At 39.9% G+C, this 23,065-nt stretch overlaps 1 long non-coding RNA gene across 1 annotated transcript in view; it reads left to right on the plus strand.

The window, feature by feature from the left end:
• Positions 1-7,060: 7,060 nt before the first annotated feature.
• LOC108349518 (uncharacterized) overlaps positions 7,061-23,065 on the plus strand; it is a 47,847-nt gene continuing 31,842 nt past the window's right edge. Inside the window, exons 1-2 of the long non-coding RNA XR_015645282.1 lie at positions 7,061-7,202; positions 9,701-9,860. This is a non-coding gene — a long non-coding RNA (uncharacterized LOC108349518). The remainder of the gene's footprint in view (positions 7,203-9,700; positions 9,861-23,065) is intronic.

A 23,065-nucleotide genomic window follows, 5' to 3' on the forward strand; every position in this document is an offset into this window, starting at 1 on the left:
TGATCTCCAGAATTATGAAAGTAGATTCATTTTATTTCTAAATATAAATCAGAACTAATAGACAGCACTTTCCAAATGGCTCCAAATCCATCATCATCTGACTGGTGAAACATGAACGTTCTTTTAATGGATTATAGATACTCAAATCCTACACAAGATACACGAAATGCAGCAATGGGACAGATAAGCCGAGTTATCCATCCCTGGCCTTGATATGAAACTTATGATCTCCTTCCTGGCTACAGACTAAAGATATTAGAAGTCTATACTTTCTCCACTTGGCTGGGAGACTGCAGGTCTTCCAAATAGTAAAGCAGTGGACTTCCAATGTGTTCATTCATGAAACATAAACAGAATAGATACCAGTTAAGTTGTGTGCGTGCCCACGGTATAGCAGCAGCCCAGCAGAGAAAGCTCAAACCTCAGATAACTGTTTCTATTACTTACTGTGTCTTTAACTCATCAAAGCAAGTCATATGGCTAAGCCCCAAATCACGAGGAGAGGACAGCAGTGCTGCCTTCCTAAGACCGGGTGCAGGGGTGATTGTGTGTTATCCTTCGCTCAGGTGTTGTTTGTTTTGTTTATATCCTATTTGACACAAGCTGTAACTATCTGGAAAGAGGCGCCTTGGTTGAGAGAATATTTCCATTAAATTGCCTGTGGGAACATTTTCTTGATTGGTGTGGAAGGACACATCTCACTGTGGGTAGTGCCACCCCTGGGCAGAGGGCTCCGGGTTGTATGTGAAAGCAGGTTGAGTAAGCCATGGGGAGCAAGCCAGAGAGCAGCACGGTGCCCCAGTCTCTGCTTCAGTTCCTGCTTCCAGGTTCCTGCCTTGAGTTTCTATCTTGATTTCCCTTCGTGATGGACTAAAAAGCTGGAAGGTAAAAGAAATCCCATCATTCCCCAATTTCTTCTGGTCATAATGTTGATCACAGCAATAGGAAGCACATGTGTCAGTGCATGGGAGGGCCATTTGTGACAAATGAGTCCATCGCTGCTTAAACTAGCACTAAGGAATCATGCTGCCTGAACTTATGTCTGCCACAAACTTTAATGAGGATATGATATTATCACTTTACAAAGAAATGGGCCAAATAGGGCTTAGTCACTTGCTGAAGATCTCACAGTTAATGAATGGCAGAGCTAACGAACGCAAAGAAGGTGGCTGGCTTACAGGCAAAGGCAGGGGTTTCCCTGAAGCTACTGGGCTGTAATGAGAAAGACTATGAGGGCAGTTGTGAAACATTGTTTTTTGAGATCCATATGCATCCATGCCAAGGACACACTTTAGCGCGCGCGCATACACACACACACACACACACACACACACACACACACACACACACACAGAATTTAGAGAAGAAGGCAAAAGGAAAGAGCAGAGTTCACACGAGGGAATACACTCTAGCGAATACTTGTCTGGATGGGACGATTCACAAAGAGTGTGGTGGCCCATTTCTGATTCCAACTGCCGTGAGGCTGAGATGGAAGAAATTTACTCTAAACACCCCCAACAAACCCAAACCAAAACAAAGCAAAAAAAAAGTCAACTACACAAAACCCAAGGGAGAGCTATAACAACTCAGAGAAGAGACAGGTGATGAGAAAATGGAGAAAGCTGAAATAATACCTTAGTATAAATTAGAAAATGGTGGTGGTGGTGGTGCTGCTGCTGCTAATGATGATGACACAGTAGTGAACTGGTCATGTGGCTGGGATATAGAGCACCTACCTAACACGTAAGATTGAGTTCTATTCCCAGTGTCCCAAACTGAAAAAAAAAAAACAAATAAACACAGAAAAAATCTACACAGACTCACAGGAAGGAAACAACTGACCCAAGGCAAGCACCCATGACTGTGGAGGAGATAGGAGCCCCGAGGCAGCACTCAGAACATGATCAGAGTAAGACAGCAACTTACAAAGCCATTGAAAATGACTGGAAGAAAAGTCCTAAACATAGACAAAGTCAGAGGGGTGCAACCCTGTCTTAGTTGGGGCTTCATTGCTGTGAAGAGACACCATGACCACGGCAACTCTTAAAAAGGACAACATTTAATTGGAGCTTGATTACAGTTCAAAGGTTTAACTTTGATTATGAGAAAAATAAAAGAACAATAGAATGGGAAAATACTGGAAATCATAAACCAACCATATTTTAAAAGGCAAGAGAATATGTGTATTTAATTCACTAATTATTTAAGATACTTCTGTCTCTGTCTGTCTGTCTGTCTGTCTGTCTGTCTTTCTGTGCCTGTGTGTGATTATTTAATATACACTCTAGACAAAAGAAATAATGCTTGACGATTCAACACTGACCTAAAAAGAGGCCTATAGAGAACTAAAGAGGAACCTCTGACAACCAGGTCTCGGTGGAAGCGTCACCTACTTCAGGTTTTTCCACAGTAAGATTCATCCAAGGCTAGAGTTGCAATACAAAATCATAAAAACAACGATAAGGTCCCAGTAGTTAAATAATAAAGAATAGGAAATCTAGAATAGGCTGCAAAGTTTAGAAACAGATGCTGTAGAGAATAATGTAGACAGGAACAAGTATCTCTTCATTCCAGACTGCACCGCGGCCTGAGAAGAGAACCAGTTTCACAGGAGTTTGCCCTGAGGAAGGAGTGAGTGCATTGAGGGCTCGTCACAGCCAGTCGTGGGAATTACTAACCTACTAACTTACCAGAGCACGGGTAACTCTGAGGCAGCTGTGGCACACACGCACGCTCGCACGCTCGCACGCACGCATGTACACTCAAAACCTACCCAAGCGTGGGTGAGGGGTCACGAAAGCATCAATCCTGGATCTCTCTGCCCAACCTACAGGCTTTCGTACAGGAACTTCTCCACATTGTTATTGCCTGTATGACCTTGTAAGGACCTTGGGAATCTACAAATCTCTGATCTTCCTACATTTTATTCATTTGTAAGCTTCCTAAGCCTGCTATATCTCATTAACTTCTTGGGTCTCGGGACCTCCCTCCTTTCTCTGGAAGGGAATGTTTCAATCTGGAGGAAGAATGTTGTGGTTTCCAGCTCTGGGATGTAGGCTGACCTTGTCCTTGGCCACACCCACTTTATGTCTTTTAAACGCTTTGTCCTTCTGACTAGATTTGCCAGTGTTGGCTTAATGTGTTGCTCTTTCAAGTTTTAAAACAAAGCCTGTGGTTTTGTTGGGAACATCCACCATTGTCGTTATTGCTCTTCTGACATAATTGTGTTCTGCTTTTATTATTACTTCATTGCTTTGAATTTGTTATTTTTTCATCTTCCATCATCTTGACTTGAACGTTGATTTCATTTATAAGTAGTCAGTTTAATTTTAAGGCAATTTAGTATGCATTAAGAGTTCACTTTTCTCTGAATGGCGCTTTGTCAATATCCCATGGATTTTGAAAAGTAGGTGTTTTCTACTGTCGTTTATTCCCAAGTTATTAAGAACATTCTTTTGTTTTTCTTTTATGCAAATTCAAATTTTTTGAGATGTTTATTCATATAGAAAAAAATGCCGAAAACTGACAGCCTATCTGCCCACAGCAAAGCTTAACTGCAAATCTAAGTTTAAGAACGAATATTTGCCCTTTTAAAGACATGAAGCAATAGATAAAGGTGAAACTCACCCATGTCATGCTCTCCCCCTCTTGCCAGAGGAGGCACACGCATGCCACCCATCCATGAATCCCCACACAGGGTGTGCTACTGGCCCGTTGTTTTGAATTTATGGCATTTTCATAAAGCACAACTTGAGCACAGTTTTACTCAATGCTAATATTTTGAGATTTTGCCACATATCTTGGTATTCACCAATCTTGCTCATTTAATCTATGTACACATAGCATTAATAAAGCTGAATTCTTAGACACTGACATTTATCGGGTCCAAATTCGTTATAACCAATCTCATGGCAGGGAGGATCCTTCTATGGCTTCAGGTGGTATACAGCCGTCCCCTAATCTATGTGTCCTGAAATAAAGTCTCCCATAATAAGCTATTTCTAGTTAAACTGTATTGAATATTGATTCTTGAGTGTGTGATAGTTTCTCATATAGCCCAAGCATTCATAAACTTAGTAGGCATTTGAAGCCGGCTTCGACTGCCTGATATTGTCTGTGTGTCTATTCCCAGAAACCTGGGATTGCCATGCCTGCTTCTTTGTGTGTAGTAGACGTTGGGCACTGGGGCCTGTGGCTTGTGGATCAGGGAAGTATGCTGGGCAGTGAGTCCCATGGATCCTCCTTTCCGCACCTCCTCTGCTCTCAGTTTAAAAAGGAGCAGTAACTACCATTCTTGCTTTCTTGAGGGTCCTAGGAATTGAACTCGGGCCGTTATTTTGAAACAGGACCTTACAATCTCCTGCCTCTCCGGTGTAATGAGGTTACAGGCTTGCGCGGATCTTTTGTTAATTTTCCTCAAAAAACATTTACTAGTTTGCACTCCCACTAGCAATTCCCTTTGTCTCTCACCAACATTTGGCGCTGTCAGTCTGAATTCCGCTAGCATATGTTTAATTTCTACCCTGGCCCCTTGTTCTGTGAGTTGCTTATTAATACATTTTGCTGATTTTTTCCTATGGAATCTGCATTTCTCTTACAGAATTTTATTGTTCTTTGTATCTTCTGTATTCAGACACAGTGTTAGTTATATTGGTTTCAAATATTTTTTCCCACAGATGATTTATTTCTCTATAGTGAAGATTCCACAAATCCTAAATGTTCATCTTATTGATTTCCTATTTAATAAAATTTAATTCTTTAGGAAAAAAATTAAAAAATTAGGAATTTAGAAAAAACTTTCCCATCTTATTTAAGCAATTATTTCTTGCTCTAATAATGTATGTTATGATGAATGACAAATGTTTTACACTTTTAATGTTCAATTAATATTAAGATGTATGTTTCTTACATGCACATATATGTAGATATATTCACACACACATATATACATATATATGTGCATTTATATATGATATGTGTGTGTGTTGATACAGTTAAGTCAACCTTTTTGGGGTTAATTTTGATGTCTGGTATGAGGTAGGGGTCACCCTCTTTGTCTTCGTGTGTATGAATGACCAGTTGGCTCATGAGCGTTTCTTACAGAAGTGATGTTATGATGTCAATTCTACCATATACCAAGACCTCATTTGCATATGGACCTGATTTTGTGTTGTTTTCTGTACTCATGGAATGCTACTGCATCTTTGCTCCCCACCCCCACCCCAGTTCCATCACTCTGGAATCATGTCCTCCATTTCTTTTCTTCTTGAGTATTGTTCTGGAATACACTTAGACTTTTCGTCTTTCACATGACTTTTAGGGTCAGTTTCTCGGTACTCATGAGGAACGTTCCAGGAGACTGATGTTAACATGTAACATATTGAACTAAGGTTTCATGCCACAAGGGGAAGAAGTCTTCCCTCCCACACTGAATACTTCTACAGAGACCAGTCAACTGTTCCACGGTCTGTAATGTGACAAAGTTGCATTGTCACATGTCCAGACTGAGTTACAGTGATCACCAAGTCTTTGTATGAATAGACCCCTAGCTTATGAGAGAACTGTGATTTTTTTTTTTACACTGACACATACATGTGACTTTGGGCTTCAAATATCAAGAAACCAAGCTTCCTATAAAAGCACCAAACTCCTACAGAAAATTACACCCCTAAATGGATGTTTCCTAAGTAACATACTCCGTTGCCTTTAAGAGGCAGAGGAAGTTCAAAAGAATCTACAAGGTTGCTTTCATGTCCCTTTCTTCTCAATTTAAAGCAGAATCTCTCTATTTTTAGACTGTTGACTTGGGCTTTATTGAGATTCCCTTTGATGCCATGGTATTTCACTACAACATCCCTACAAAGTGATGGACTGTGTTCAAGTGAGTACAGCTTGAGTGGCTATGAAGTGAAGGGAACAGGATACCCAGCACTATTTACTGATTTCCACACCTACTCTCCCCCTCTGCCCCAGTCCCATGCAATTCATATCAGAAGTTTAGATATCCCATTATAAATAGCAATGAATATTTAAATTAAATTTCAGGGAATATTTGCAAGTTATCTGAGTATTTCCTCTTAGATTATCAGTTTTAAGAAGGCAGCAGATCTCTCATTACTCTGAGATATGAGCCCACATTATATCTATTTAGTGCTATGTATGGGGTAAGTTCTGTCACTTAATATTTGAGGTTCATTGTCAGCAGAGGTCTTAGTGTTTGTAAAACATTGTGAATCAGTGGCTTCGTATCTCTAAGTCCTTATTGGCTCTACAGCAAGCAGCAGACAAAACTAGAGGACTGGATTGAATGCATTGGTGATCTTCAGAGCTACAATGCAAGTGTTAAAAAGCCAAATTTCAAAGAGCTGCCATATCCTCAAATATATATTTATGCAATTGAATAGTCAGATTTCTATCAAATGTCACTGTGGTGTTTATGCTAAAACACTCTTTTATTTTCTTCTCTAAAGTAATATTGTGGGACCCACTCCCATAAGGGATAGAGCAGACCAAATAGAAGGAGAGGATGAATCTTAAAGATACCTTAAGAAAACCCACAAAGCATAGCAGAAATGTGTGAAATGCTCAGGGAAGGAAGGTGGGAGCCAAATGCTCACCTCGTAGGATCTGATTCAGTATATGGTGCAGAGAGAAGCCTCTGTCAATAGAGGCAAACACCAGCATATGTACAGTGCTTGGAAGCTGGTTGACTATTTCTTCTCAAATATCAAAATGGTTCTTCTACTTCCAGACTGAGTTTACTTTTAAATTTACTTGGAGTAAAATTCATTCTTTATGGTGTAGCTTCCCTAGATTCCATAGAAGCCAACAGATTCCTACAGTCACCTATCTAAATAAAGTCAGTGTGAATGAGCACACACACACACACACACACACACACACACACACACACACACACACACACAGAGTCAAGGGTTTTCCTAGCTTCCACACACAAAAGACCAGAAAAGCTATTGAAAAGAGTACAATTGTGACCTTGTTAACATTCCAGAGATCTCCAAGGGCACAGTCAGATTGTCCCACCCCAGAGACCTTCCCTATTTTCTCAATGACAGAAATTTATATGCCTGCAGTGCAGCTCTGTACCTGAGCCTCATTTAAATTATTGTTTTGGTGACTCGCTCTTCAAGTTGTGGTGGGACTCCTTGTCACGAAGATTTGTGCCACTGAGATAAATATTAGTGAGTTAAATTTCTCTACCTTTTTTGTTAACTCCCTTATAAAGAGAATATGCCACCAGCCTACAGAAGGGCTCTCTCCAAATGCTTTCAAAGAGCTTTAAAATGATATTAGATGGAAAGTTTACATTATGTCATTACTTTTTATGTAAGCCTGCACAGTCACAACCAAACATGTTATTAGTTTTTTGCCAAAAATTCCACAGTTGAACTATTTTCAAATAAATAACATGGAGATCTTCTTATAATATTAATGCAAAACCTCATGTTTTAGCAACTTGAAGCCTGCTGCTAGTTCAATATCTATTAAATAATTTTAACATTCCTACTGGACTTTTAAATATGGTATTATTTATCTATTGGGGACATCTAGGGGGAAGTAATGCACAATTTGTACTTAGCTCCCTAATAACTCATTGTTTGATGTGGCTTGTTCATGCATGGGGTGGGAATCCTTATTCTACCCCACTCATCCATAAACTTACATGGGTCCTCTGCAGGGAATGAAGTTTCTCCCTGGCCATCCATACACTCTTGGAACAGGAGATCTCAGCCAAAGCACTCTTCAGGGAAAAGAACGTGTCTACTTTCCCCTTGTCACACGACCAGCAATTTCCATGTAGGTGGCAAGAATCTCTCCGTATTGAGAGAAGGAGACTAAGGCAGTCTGGACTAACCAGCTGTTAAACGTCTAGCTGAAGGCAGACCTTTGTGACGCTTCATGTGCAAGCCAACAGTTACTCATCCAGCTCTAGTGAGCGAGCCCCTCTTGTATTGGTAAACTTTGACCTCCAAGGTGCTCAGGTTCGTCCTGGGGTTCTGTTTGTTCAGGACAAAGAGTAAACTGAATTCAGTTAGCTCTCCTACAAATACAATTGAACCAGAAGGGCAGCCCTTGCTAATCCTGGTAAAGCAACAGGGGAATACTGTACTTCAAAGTGCTGTGGTCCCTGTAAAGATATTATCTCAGAGATGGCTTCTGGGAACACGTTTAATCAATCTTTTATCGCCTCTTATACGAATGGGGTTGGGGCTATGAGTTTGCACGAGGTTTTGATTGTAAGAACTCTTGAGGGGCAATACGGTTATATTATACGTTTTATGCAGCAATAAGTGGTAAATGTTATACCAAATAATGGGACACATGATTAATAGCCCATAAATGTCCACTTGGCACGGGAAGGTTCTTTGTAGGGAAGTGTCTATTTTCCACTGAGAATTGAGTCTGTGTTAAGCATCACTGAACATAGCCAGGAGATTATATTTTTCAAAAAGGGAAGACAAAGGCATACGGTGGTCATGAGCCACTGAGGTGTGGCCAACCAAAAGCCTGTGCTCAATTTCTTCTGCTCTGTTAGAAATTTTATCTTTTCCCACATAAAAATGTCTGTCAGTGTCTGGGGGCGTGTGTGTGTCTGTGTGCCCATTTGAACTTCAGTGCTTCCTGAATCTCAAAGGAATCATGTCACTAGTACCCAATGAATGGTTAGAAGCAGGAGGTCTGCCTTTACAGAGCTCACATAGACCAAGTCAGCAAGTGGGGAGATTCCTCATATATGTTCTCAGATGTCGTACTAAGACCACTTCCTACTGGAGAGACATTTTATAAAGTAAGAAAGGCAGTCCTTGTCCATTGAGAATAGAGAAGAGCAGGTGACAGCCAGGTCACTCTAAACTTGGCTCGTGTGTTCCTGATTTTTCTTGTTGCTATGACAAAAAAATCTGACAAAATCAATGTAAGCAAGGGTTTCTATTGGCTCCTGGTTTGGGAATACATTCTATTGTTATAGGAAGGTGTGTCTTTTGAGAGTGTGAGGCAGCTTGTCACCTTGTGTGCACACTCAGAAGAAAAGGGTATGTGGTAGGGGAAAGGGAGGAAGAGAAGAGAAGGAGGGGGAAGGGGGAGGGAGGTTGATCCTTTATTGCTTTCTCCTTTTTATTTAATTTGGGATCCTGACCCACCGAGTGCTGCTGTCTCATTCAGGGAGATCTTCCTTCCTTAGTTAATCCTCCATGACGTACTTAGAGATGTCTCCTATGCAGTTCTAAACCTGTGAGTTGACAGTTGACTTGACCTTGGTTTAGATTTGGGAATAGCTATCTAGAATTAGAGCTTGGACTTGATATATAAGAGTAAGACCACAGTCCTAGGCAGGAGCAACAACCCCATTTCTATTTCCTTTTAAGTGAACAAGTGTCGAATAAATTAAAACATTTCAAAATCCAGCCTGGGTAAGTGAAGCATACATGTCCAAGAGCTTAGATTTTATGGGAATGAGAAAACCTCTGAACCACAGAAGTAAATGCACAGGGACAGCAAGCGACCTTTGACCGGATTTAGTGCATGAAGTTAGGAAAACAGCAATCTACTTACAGGTGGGCTGACTACTGACATGCCATCAGAGGCCACAGAAAGCCTTCTGTCTCAGTCGCCCTCATGGAGTACTGGTGTAAAGCCTGGAGATTCTTCTGAATTGGTTTTCTTCATTCTGTCCTATTAGATGATTACCGAGCACTAATCTAGAGATGTCTTCACTGTCAAAGATGTGGAAATTAGTGTACTTTCATGATTTCATCCCAAAGAGGAAGTTATTGAAGAGAAGAACAAGTGTTCCTTCAGTAGGGCTGCCTTCCTAAAGGATCTAAGAAGGAGTTTTAAAGGTATGATGCACTTTCTCAGTTAGAAAAATAGCCTGCCAGGGCATAGATGCCAAAGTCTGTGATTAGGAGATTCCATGTTCAACCCAAAAGCTGAGAGGACCGAGAAAACAAGATGTCAGGCCACAGTAGAACCAGTGTAAGGTCAAGGCTAAGACCTGGATAGCAGAAGAACAGCCAATATGGCCGGGGATAATAAAGCAATGAAGTCTAACACGTGTGCCAGCCCAAGACTCAGATACCCAAGTTACAGCCATTGAAGGAAAGCCCTTTGTATTGTGCCTTTGCAGTAAGGGGTCAGGAAAGGGTAAAATTTATTCAAACACTTTTTAATGGAAGAAAATAGTTGTCCACGTTAAAAAGAATTACAGGATTATTGGTTGTGTGCATGCGTTCATTGGAAAACAAACATCATAAAGTATGTTGCAGATCTATATGGTATAAGTCAATCTTTACACAGCCTCTTCATACAACAGACATGTAAACATAGGAGTGTGAGAAATTGCTTCAGAAAAACAAGGCCTGTGGTGTGTTTATAAAAATAGGTCATACAGAAAGCACTTGGTGATAAGCAAAGGAGCAAGCTTTCTTCTTCTCATGAGAGAACCAAGATTTATATCTACCAGTATATATAACATGATGACTTGTATGTAAATTTGTTATGAGAATTTACAAATATAAAAATGCTATTTTTGTATGAGTCACTTTATTGGTTCATTGAATTTAGGGAAAGGCAAAGTCTTAGACCAGATTGAATCAATGTCTGTCCCCTGCATAGATTCACACACCACACTTCAGTCAGCTCTGGTCTGTATATACTTCAGAGATCCCATAGGTTAGAATAGAATAGTATAATTATTCTTGCCAAATGTCCTCATAGTCATACTCAGTCTGAAGCACAATGCATTTCTCACATGGGTTAGAACAGGAATGTAAACAAACCTGTGGGATTGCCAGTTGCACTTGAAATTATGTGCAGTGCATAGACTTGACGATTAAGAGGAATGGTTTTAGTACAGGATTATGTATTTAGCATACTATATTTTGTCACTGCTTGAGCTTATTAAAAATGTTTACTTTATGAACTTTCTTGTATAAACACGTGGCAGGCTGTGTTACTTCTGAAGCAATTTCACACACCCTGTGTTTACATGTCTACTATATGAAGAGGTCACGTGAAGGTGAAGATTGACCTATACCATCTAGGTCTGGGATGTACTTTGTGATGTTTGTTTAACAATAAGATACTTAGTGACTCAGTTCTCAGGACATTTCCCTGTTGTTAGGGGGGCGGGAGGGATATGTCTGGCAGGGATGATTGCTCTCTTATGGAGTTATGGGCACTGCCTTTTTCTTTTTCTTTCTTTTTCTTTTTTTTCTTTCTTTTTGGAGCTGAGGACCGAACCCAGGGCCTTGCACTTGCTAGGCAGACGTTCTACTACTGAGCTAAGCACTGTCAAAAATGAGGTTATGTTGGAAAGGAGTGGTCAGGGAAGATTTGATGGTGTAGTCAAGTCCTTTGTCCAATCTGTTTTCTTTTATCCTTCAGTTTATTGAATAAAGTTATCTAATACAATGTGCTTTTCAAAAACATCTAGACTGGGTTTTAAGCAAATAATCTGGGCCTAACAGCCTAGTCAAGTTGATGCATAAAACTCTCCAATGTTATAGACCACCAGAGTGGATCTTCACCAGAGGAGTGTCAGTGGCTGCATTTCAAGGGACGATCTTGTTAATTCAATCCTTCTTCTCACTAGCTTGAGAAGTCAGTTTTTCTTAACACCTTGAGAGGTTCCCTGCTTTAAAGACAGACATTTAAGTAAGATGTCAGTCCATGAACTGGAAGAGTATTTGTCACGCACATGAAAATTCTTACCATTGGCATGGCTAGGACAGGCTCTTCTAGATAGACACGTTGACTTACAAGTGAGGGTGAAATCAAACAGCTGCTAAATGAAGAATCTGATACCTGGGACTAGACCGTGGCAGTGTGTAATGGCCTGAAGTTAAGACAAGTTAACACACTGATCTCCACAGAGAGAGCCATAGCACCAGCAGCTTGGAAAGATACTGATGCTTATCTTTGGCCATCACCACTTTCCTGGCAAGGACTCATCCATCAAGACCCCTCCTCTTCCCCATGCTTCTAAACATACCCACCTTCTGACTGGTACTCTCTCAAATGCTCACAGACTTCATCGTGTAAACATTGCAGGTCTGGTACGCATTCCCTTGTTCTAAGACAATTCTGCCCAATTTTCTATCATTAAAGATCAAGATCACTCCCCACTTATGCTTTTGTGATAAGATTAGTTGTGATAGCTTAACATTTGCTAGATAACAGAGAAATTGAAGAATGAACAAATATACATTCTACTCTTTAAGTCTAAGGTAGACCCAAGAAGAGAGGAGACTTGATATGAACATTTGATAGGTATAGGCTCAGATCTTTTTTTGCAAGGTCTATCTATAAAATGAAAGTTTTGGGGTTAATTCCCCGGGAATTCTGGGAATTAAGATAATGCAGATATACACTGGCATAGGGATAACTACAGTTCTCAGCTTTTGTCTCTTCATTTACTTCTTATGCATATTCAAGCACAGAGAATAATGGAGAGATTTGTTCTTTTTTTTTTCTAGTTTTAAGAGGAAAATATTTGAAAGAAATACAGCCTTTGTGCATGACAATAAGAGTCACAGAACTCCACCCAGGCTCTTATAAACTCTAAGACAAGTAGTTGGTCAGCCACTGAGTGACGGTTTCCAGTCCTGATATAGGTTTAAGACATGTTGAACAGGGACACTAAATGCTGAGCGAGCCCATGTCTGAAAGACAAGGCTGTCCTAATGAAGGTTGTGGCAGGTGGTTAACAGGAGAAATGCCATCACGTTAGAGATTGGATCTTCCAATGGAGTAGGCACATGACAGTGCAAAGTACTACTTCCTGTGTTCGTTGTAGCCCTTGCCTTCCATGTCTGAGGCAATGAATTAGCACTAAGGCTTCCAGAAGATGGATATCGATTTATGAGCACCTTCTATAAATGAGGGACTATGACTAGGTTGAGGTGTATGATGGCCTGACTTATGCACTGATGTTAGCTCGTGAGAGCTGCACAACCTTCGACGCTAACTTGATGGTTACAAACTCCAGTTTCCTCGTATTAATAAGTAACTTCAAGGCTGTAGCTATGACCAAGTAAGACAGACTCTGAGCTATTCAAATCTTTGACATTCAAACATTAAAGTGTCAGTTACTGTCATAACTAACTAGCTTTGCAATTGAAAATTGAAAATAGTATAAGTGAATTTCTTTACACTTCTGTAATTCTTGTCATTTGGGATCAAAAATACCCATTAAGCTTAATTAATAATGTATGTGTTAAAACTTATGAAATATAAATATATACAATATATAATGTAAAATATATTTGTAAATGTATTAAAAATATATCTGTTTATACTACATGCTACATATTTCTCCAGTTTGGATTGCATTATAATGTCTCTTGTTTTAAGATGTGATAGGTAGCATTGAATATCCTACTAAGATCATCAGTGTAAGGGAAGCCCTGGGTCCTGCTAAGACTGAACGTGATTCTTGGGGGGAGGGCGGCAATGGGGGGAGGATGGGGAGGGGAACACCCATAAAGAAGGGGAGGGGGAGGGATTAGGGGGATGTTGGCCCGTAAACGGGGAAAGGGAATAACACTCGAAATGTAAATAAGAAATACTCAAGTTAAAAAAATAAAATAAAATAAAAAAAAGAATTAAAATGCCAATTTAAAAAAAGATATGAATCCCACAGAAGCTTAAATGTTGTATATTCCTTTACTGTGCTTAGATGACTGTACATAATCATAAAGAGTAGGATTTACTGTGGTCAAAGGGAAAAAGAAAAGGTTATCTGAGGGATCAGCATCTTTACTTGACCTTTATTTGACCCTTACTAGACCTGGACCCTGTGGTCTTGGTTTTAGCCAGAAGACACAGTAGTTATTATGAAAAATTCATCTTCCTAGTCTTTTTCTTGGGGGGATGGGGATGGTGTAGGGTGGGGTAGGGGTTGGGTGGGATGGGGTGGGGCTTGGGGTGAGGTGAGGTTGATTATTCCATCCTGTTTATAAAGACAAGGGTGGCCCCCATCATCAGGCACAAGGGGGCTATTCTATTGCTAACCTAAGGGTCTGTCGCCTTGGACTTGTTTCGTTCTCTCATAGAAGTTGTGAAAATATGTTCAATTTCTCAGTCACCAAAAACTAGTTAGCACATTTAATTAATATATATTTTTATAGTTAACATGCAAAAAAGAATGCATAGCTATTCCTGCCACAGCAGAGTGTGCAGTGTTTTTCAAGGGGTTGGGGAACATCAGAACAAAATACTAATTTTAACTTATCTAGACATATGAAAGGACACCTCTAAACAATGAAAAAACAGGTATAATTTTTTTTGGAAGTTTAACTCTGTGTGAGCAATGCATGCATGCACATACACAGCATGTAAACACACAAGAGAACACGCTGAGGACATACAATTTCCAGGTTTAAAGGTTGCATGTCTGACCCTGCTAAGGTGGCCAAGAGTATGAGACTAACTAGGTCTGAGGCCCTTGGGAAAATGCACTATTATTCTGCTAAAGGAACCCAGTAATTAGATGGCTTTTAGTGACATTCTGTTTCACTTATCAATCAGAGCACTGCCCAGCCCTCTTCAGAGAAGCTTCTCGAACTAGGTAGGAATTAACATAGGGACCTACAATTGGACAGTGTGTGGATGGTGAGAGACTATCCACTTATTAGTCTTAAATGGGGTGTCTTCACCAAGCCCCTCCCCTCAAGGCTCGGGGATCTATGTAAAAGAAGAGGCAGAAAGGTTGTGAGAGGCAGAAATGGTGGATGACTGTAAGGGAACACTGTCTTCTAGACAGAGCAGGACTGAGTGTATATGAACTTACAGAGATATGACAGAACAAATAAGACCTGTACAAATCAAACAAAATACCAGCCATGAGAAGAAACAGACACAAAACCCTATCCTAACCAAAACTTTATTTGCAATTGAACCTGCTGGGAAGGGGAAAATCTTGTTTTTCTAATAGAATGGCACTGGCTATATCAACAGCACTCCAGCCCCATGTGTAGAGGTAGTTGGCCAACATACAACATAAAACACAATCCATATTTTATGGGTTTTTGTCTTATTAGTTTTTTATTTTTATTTGATTTTTATTAATTTTATGGAGAGAGAGGGGGGAGAGAGAGAGAGAGAGAGAGAGAGAGAGACAGAGAGAGAGAGAGAGAGAGAGAGAGAGAGAGAGAGGAGAGAGAGAGCATGAAGTTGAGTTGAATGGGTAGGGAGGTGGGAAGGATCTGGAAGGAAGTGGAGAGGAGTTACATAACCAAAATATATTGTCTGAGAGAAACTTTAAATAAAAACAAATTAATATTTAAAAAGTTGATGGCTCAGTTGTCTATAGCGCTGTTCCTATCCACCCTTTCCTCATCTCTTTATGTGGAGGAGCACCATCTTCCCTACATCCCCCTGCTTATATCCCCTGGGGTGCACTGGGGGTTTCATGTGTTCTCCTTTAGTCTTGTTCTTCCCATGTGGAGTTCTTGAAACAGTCGGGTGCATGTGTACATTCCTCTCCCCAGTTTAAAATGCTCTTTCTGTTTTATTTTTGTTCACATATATGAAGGTCAGAGGTCAACCTAAGGTATCATCTTCAGGATGTTGTTCCTATCATGTTTTGAGGCAAGGTCTCTCACTGTGCTAGAGTGCACTAGGCTGGGCCAGTGAGCCCCACAGATCTAACTGTCTCCATATCCCTAGTGTAGGGAGGGCAAGGTCATGCCCAAGCGTCTGCCTTCTTTTCTTCGGTTCTGGGGCTGAAATTCAGGCATATGCAGGAAGTTCTGTATCATCAGACCCATCTCTACATTCCTGAAGGCTTATTATTTTTTAACTATCTTATTGTAAAAATAGTTTTGTATTTGACTTTTAAAATATGCCATTAGACTTTTTCATTGCTTTATTCTACCAAGTCATGACTTTTACATTTTATTCAATATTCCATCACATCTCTAGAACATAATTTATTTCATCCTTTCCACATTATTGGACTTTAAAAATTGTATTCAATATTCTGCACTTTAAATGTTGTAAGAACATTATATATCATAAATAATGCTGCCATAAACATCCTTGTGCATATGAAACAAATGAATACAACCCCAGAAATATATTGTCTTTGCAAAGTATGTAGTTTATTTTCCCGTGAATAGTAGACATTGTTTACACCAATTGCAAGTAGCAGAGTTAAAACCTGAACTTGATTTCATATCGGAAAATGCTACCTTATGGTTTGTTTGAAATTGCAGTTCAGGAAAGTAGTAAAAATTAAATGTTCTCACTTTTCTCTAACAAGATGTGGAATTATTGTTAATGAGTTCTGTGGTTTAGTGAATTGAAAACAGCAGCAGTCTCCCATTTGTATCTCTTTATTTTTAATTTTCACTATGTATGTTATAATTTACAACAAAAAATCTTTATGAACATGTATATAGATATATATGCATACATGTATATATGTGAAATTTAAACAAAATAATGTAATTTTCTATGCACAAAATTCCAAAATAGCCTTTCTAGTTCTTTGTGTCTTTTTAAAACAAAATCACTTTTCCCTCTTCTCAACTATATATAATCACCAACTTGAAATTTGAGTTAATTGGGGCTTTGCATTTTTTATTTTTATGTATTTATTTTATTTTATTTTATGAGTTGTTTTTTCTTCTTGTTTTTTATTTGTTTATTTATTTTTTTGCCTACACAGGATGAGCATACAGTGCCTAGGAATGCCAGATCCCCTGGAACTGGAGCTACAGATGTTTGAGACCCACCATGTGGGTGCTGGGAACTGAACTCAGGTCCTTTGAGAGAGCAGGCAGTGTTCTTCACTACTGAGACACATCTGCTGCTCCATGCTTTGCTTTTGTGATAGCTAAAAATATTTACACAGTAAACATCACATTTAATTTTGCATGCTTTAAACTTTGTAAACATAAGATTATATTACATGTATTGTGATTGTGATATATTTATTATCTGTTTATCTATCATCTATCTATCTATCTATCTATCTGTCTATCTATCCATTTATGCAACCATCTATCCATCCATCTACATCTGTCAATTTATCAGATATATGTATATATATGTATATACACACACACACACACACACATCAATCTATCTACTTAAACAGTCTCTTTTCTTTTTAAATACCTATCCATGTCTGCATGAAGCCTCAGGGCAGTCACATCCAAGGCTTCATCTTATTTTAAACACTGGAACATTCACGTTGTTCTGTTCCCATAAACAGTGCTTCCCACATGCCATCTGGGTGATTTTCATCTGGAGTTAGGAGCTCTGCGTTTTCTTTAGTTACCTTTTAAGGGACTAGCTAAGTGTGGCGTTGGAATGGCTGCGGCATCCTCCCCTGCTCATGTGCATCTTACTGACTTTACCAGACTGCGGTTCAAGTTCACTGTGGATCTTATCTCCATCTGTGCTGCGTAAGCATTCAGTCATTCCCTGTCATTGCTAGAAAACGGGTTGAGATGCCATTGCATCAGGGACTCAGTTTGTGTCTGTGGATGGAGGAAAGAAAATACAACCTTCTTCAATGAAGAATCTAAAGGTCAGGTGATCAGGAGGAAACAAAGCTCATCTGTGAGTGCGATCTGTGCTTGTGGAGAAAGTGGGGGCAGGTGCTCAGAGTCCTGCTATCCTGAGGTCATCAGAGAAGGGACAGGGCAAAGGAAAGCCATCTGTGGCTTTCCAAAATGGCGACTCTAGGGAGAAGTACAGTCAGCTTGTGTTTTCCTCTGGAAGCTTGAGCAGATATGAGCTTGAAGGAGTTTCCTGTGGTCCTCTATAGGTGCAGGTGTCAATCCTCGCCAGCGCTCAGAGAGTAGGACAGGCACAGAGGGGCTCCATGAATCTTACCCGACTCAGCTCCAGAATAGCCACTATTTTGGTTCTGTCACCCACCGTTCATCTCTCCCCTTCGGCTTTCTTGTCTTAAGAGCATTTTTCTATTGTTTGCATTTTACTATTGGTTCATGTAAGATCTCTATATATTCTAAATAGAAGATGTATGTTTGCTATACCTAGAATCACAGGTTCTGGGCTCCATGGAAAGTGTTAAGTATGGGTTCCATTTCATGGAACAGGCAAGCTTTGAATAAAAATTTAAAAACTGGTTGGTTAACCCCATAATTTTATGACACAATTGCACCAGTAGGCATATTTTGCCAGGTAGGCTATTATGATATTTTTCACACTTAAAAAAATCTGTGTATGTCTTCAGTTGGCTCTATTTATCTTCTCTGAACACAAAAAAATAATATTAGTGAATGAAAATGGAGGTTTGGTTGAGGAGAAGGATTTTATCAGAGATAGGAGGAGAGGACAGCCAGATGCATCTGGAAGGGTACAGGCCGAACAGGGCCAGAAGAAGAGAAAGAGTGAGGAAGAGTAAAAGAGAGGGAAGTGGAGAAAGGGCAGAGTGAGCAAGAGAGGAACGCAGGACCATGAGAAGAAGAGAACCAAGGGAGTCAGGACAAAAGAGAGCAAAAAGAAAAGACAACCAAGAAGGCAGACTGCGGCAATGGCGGGCTTTACTGGCATTGCTAGCTGGTAGAAGGGAAGCGAGGCTCTGAGGTTTAGGGACATGGCAGGGGAGAGAAGAGCAGAGAGGAGACACTGGCTGAGTCTGGAGGCCAGCGTGAACTTGAGTGTGCTAACAGACATCCAGCTCTCCCTGGTTTCTTGGAGACGTGACAGTATCTTTGACTTAGCACTTAGCACTTCCGGTTTTGCTTTGTCTTTGTGCTGACTGTGTTTGCTTTAAGGAATTTTTCTCTATTTGACGATTATGTCATTCTACATCTTGTTCGTAGTTTTGGTCATCATGTCTTTATTTTATATACATAGTATATATATTAAATGCATATATTTATATATAAGTAATATAAATTATATAATATATACTACATCATGTATATATACATATTATATAATGCATATATAATGCATCAGGTATGTATATACTGTGTATATATGTAATGTATATATAGTATATAATAATGTAATATATATAATGTACACACACACACACACACACACACACACACACACACAGAAGGATCTGGTTAAAGAATTCTCCAGATCTACAGGCCCCCTCTCTTCTCCACTGACTTACCTATGACTTAATCTGTGAAGAGATTGAACTTCTGTATGGCATTGGTTGAGGTGATGTATTTTGACTTCCTTGCCTGTCCAGCCACATCAAGCTCTCTTTCAGTATAGCAAAGTCCAACCATCCTGTAGCTCACTAACTTCTGGTGGAAAATAGCATGTAAGAAATTTCATTATATTTATGTGTGTGTGTGTGCGTGCGTGTGTGTGTGTGTGTGTGCGTGCGTGCATGTGTGTGTGCGTATGTGTGCATGTGTGTGCGTGTGTGTGTGTTGCACACATGCGTCTGTGTATATGTGTATATGGTGAGTACTGGGTGTGTGTGGAGGTCAGAGGACAATTACTGGAGCCTACGGATTGAATGCAGACTATCAGGCATGGCTGTACATGGCCACTTCATACTAAATTTATTAATAAACTCATCAACTTTCAACAATCTCTAAGACTGGAAGAAAACTTCCTATCTTTAAAGAATCACTTTGCAATTCTTTCTATATTGTGTTTCTTTAAGATTTTACTTCTAAAGGTTATCCTAATTTTCACGTGAATACTTGGTGACCATGTAAGTATGCCCTGCAGAAGGTTTCCTGCTGCCATCGTGATCTCTGTCACAAGGCCTCTCTCTGCTGCCCTTGCTATTGCTCTTACACACAGGAAACTTAAATGTTCTCATTAATTCTCCTATATAAACTCTGTTAGGGTTTTTCCACTGGTAATCATTCTATCTGTAAATTATACTTTCAATTACCAAGAATTGCTTTAGAGTTCATTTTTTGATATACAATTGTTTGAAATGTAAAATAGGTCTCAGGATAAACCACCAATTAAAGAACTTACAGAGAAACTCCATGTTCTTTCCTTATACATGACTTTTACTTTAGTTTTTTTTTTTGTCTTCAAAAATCTCCCCCACATTCTCAGGTACACTATAATATACTACCTTTTCTTTCCTGACTCTTTCATTTTCCTCTCCCAAAGTTTCACTGGCTGCATGTGGTTGCTCATGCCTATACCCCTGCACTAGGAGAACTTCCATGAGCTCAGGGTCAGCCTCCAGAGTGACCTTAGAGATGATCCTACAGCAGTACATAGTATTGTCTCCTGTTCTTTTAAATAGTTGTATACTATTCCATTGTGTGTCTGTACCATAGCATATTTGGTCTGTGGTTAAATTTTCTATTGTTCTAGTAAATAGTTTGAATCTATAAACTTCTTTTGAACTTATGGGGGTTTTATAATTGAGGATTGTGTACTTGAGTAGGGTTGCTGGATCAAAGACAGATGCCTGATTTTGTTGTGTTTTGTTCCAAATCACTCCTGGGAGGGTTATACCACACCAATGACTAATGAGACTCCACTGCCTGAACAACATGGTGTTGTGTCAAATGTTATACTTCATGCATCAATATGATATATGAAAAATAGTATCTCACAGTAGTTCTAATAGGCATTTCTTTTGGCATAAATAATACTGAAATATGTTTCTTTCTGTCTTTAGAATTTTATAGTATCATGGAAACATTTCTATTTCTTTTTTTCCATTTTATTTGGATTTCAGGACATCTCTAAACTTAAGTTATTTTCCAGCAATTCAGGAATCATTTTGACACTGTGTCATTGAATTTCCATTTCCACTATTTCCTTTTATTTCTTCCTAGAATGAATGATTCATTAGGGGTTTTCTTATTTTTCCACATTGCTTGAGTTCTCTTCTCTCTCTACTTTCCAGCTGAGTCTTCCCAATATTCTGTTTCTTTTTAAAATACAAAACAATTGTGTGTGTATAAGTGTGTGTGTGTGTGTGTGTGTGTGTGTGTGTGTGTGTAGAGTTCAGAAGATGGCGGGTCCCCAGAGCTGGACTTAGAGATGTTTGTGAGCCATTTGGTGTGAGTGCTAGGAACTGAACTTGGGTCTTCTTACCGACACAGCCGTAACCCTAGCTCCTTGCTTCTTTGTAATATCTCCCTCAGTCAAGCTTGACAGTACTGTAGGATTGAGAATGAGCTTACTTTGTTTTTGTCTAATGGTCAAATGTCATGTCTGACATCCTGTAACAAGAGAGCACGTAACTAGAAGAAATCCCATCTCTCTTTGATCACAGTGCTAGTAGCCGCGGGAACCTCAGAAGGATGACTCCCAGACTCAGAGTGAGCTATCTGTATGCATTGCTCCAGCAAAGTGTGGGCAGCTACATAGAATGACGGTCAGACAAAAGGGTCTGATCAAATGTCAGACCCAGCAAGTCAAGTCCCATCTGCTTGGATGCTTAGCCCTCTTCCTTCTGGGTTGGGAAAGACCTTTTCTAGACTGGAAGTCTTATATCTTACATTCAAACAAAGCAAGTCAGAGAACACCTCTGCTATAGGAAGGTGAGGACTGGAGAGAGAGATAGGACAGTGTGTTTAGGTTTTATAGATGACTGAGGAAATGTGCTTCAGATTGCTGTGGCTTGTGGGAATGAAGGAGGGTAGACAGACAGGCAAGGGATGGTCAAGGAGAAATGTTGTTTCTTAGTTAGCTTCTATTTTATGCTACCATTTCTTGAGTTCCAATATCTACACCTTCAAGCAGACCAGTAAAGCACCTTAGATCTCTGCATATGTGAACATGCTCATGTTCTAGTTGTGGGGATTGCAGTATCTGTGGCCTTTGCAGATCCTGGAGGATGTTTCTCTTGTGATTGTCAACCATGATGATGTGCCTCTTTGTTTTGTTTTACTCTTTGTTTATGAGAGGATGGCTCTTGAGAGACCTCAAGTAGAAAACTGAACCTAAAGAGAACCATGTATGGGCCACATGTGCATGCTTTGATGACTGCCTGGGGACTGTATTAAAGTAAAATTTCGATTTGAACATTTCCAGGTCACACACATAATACCAATTCTAGGTACAGCTCTAAGCCTGTTGTCAGGCATCCCTAGAGGACAAATGGCTGCTCACTCCTTTATGCTGAGCCAATGATGAAATTGACATGCTGCCTTTCATGCGTCCATTCAAAATATCACTCAGCTCACATGTGCTATGTTTCTGTAGTATCTGGAAAACTCCCAGGGCCTCCCTAAATCGTGCTGCTTTCTATGAAATCATCTTGACCCTCCATTTCCACCATCCTCCATCTTCAGCATAACCTTGCTTTCAAAAAAATCACTTTTAAAATTCAGTCATACATCTTTTAAGTTGAAGTCCCCTTAAGCAGAATACACACAAGTGATAAGTCTGCCTCATGATGTATTTGGATAAAATACAGTCTTGTTAAGTTCAGAGTGCCCCTCCCTGCTTCCTTCTTCTCACCTGGGATACAACAGAGCAATGGTGCTGGGTGACTGTGCTGTCCATATGAACTTTACAGATACAGTGTTGAATGAATGGAACCACCAGACAGAGAATGTGCAACACATCATTCCATGTAGAAATCAACCTTCCTAATGTTGCAACCCTTTAATACAGTTCCTCATGTTGTGGTGACCCCCAACCATAAAATTGTTTTTGGCGCTATTTGATAACTGTAATCATGCTACTGTTATGAATAGTAATATCAATATCTGGTGTGCAAGATATCTGATATGTGACACCTCTAAAAGGGTCACTCAACCCCCAAAGGAGTTGTGGTCGACAGGTTGAGAACTGCTAATGTAGGCCAAGTGCATGCATGTGTACACATAGGCACAGGCACAGAAGCACACACAGAGAGAGAGAGAGAGAGAGAGAGAGAGAGAGAGAGAGAGAGAGAGAGAGAGAGAGAAAGAGAGAAAGAGAGAAAGAGAGAAAGAGAGAGAGTAATGCACATATAGGCACACACACACTAACAGACACATGAACACACAGGCAGGCACACACACACACACAGACACACACAGGCACACACACAGAGGCACATACACATACAAACAGGCACATGAACACACAGGTGACACACACACACTAACAGACACATGAACACACA

The sequence above is a fragment of the Rattus norvegicus genome, chromosome 1 (genome assembly GCF_021556685.1).
Source record: "Rattus norvegicus strain SHRSP/BbbUtx chromosome 1, alternate assembly SHRSP_T2T, whole genome shotgun sequence".
NCBI classification, from domain to species: Eukaryota; Metazoa; Chordata; class Mammalia; order Rodentia; family Muridae; genus Rattus; species Rattus norvegicus.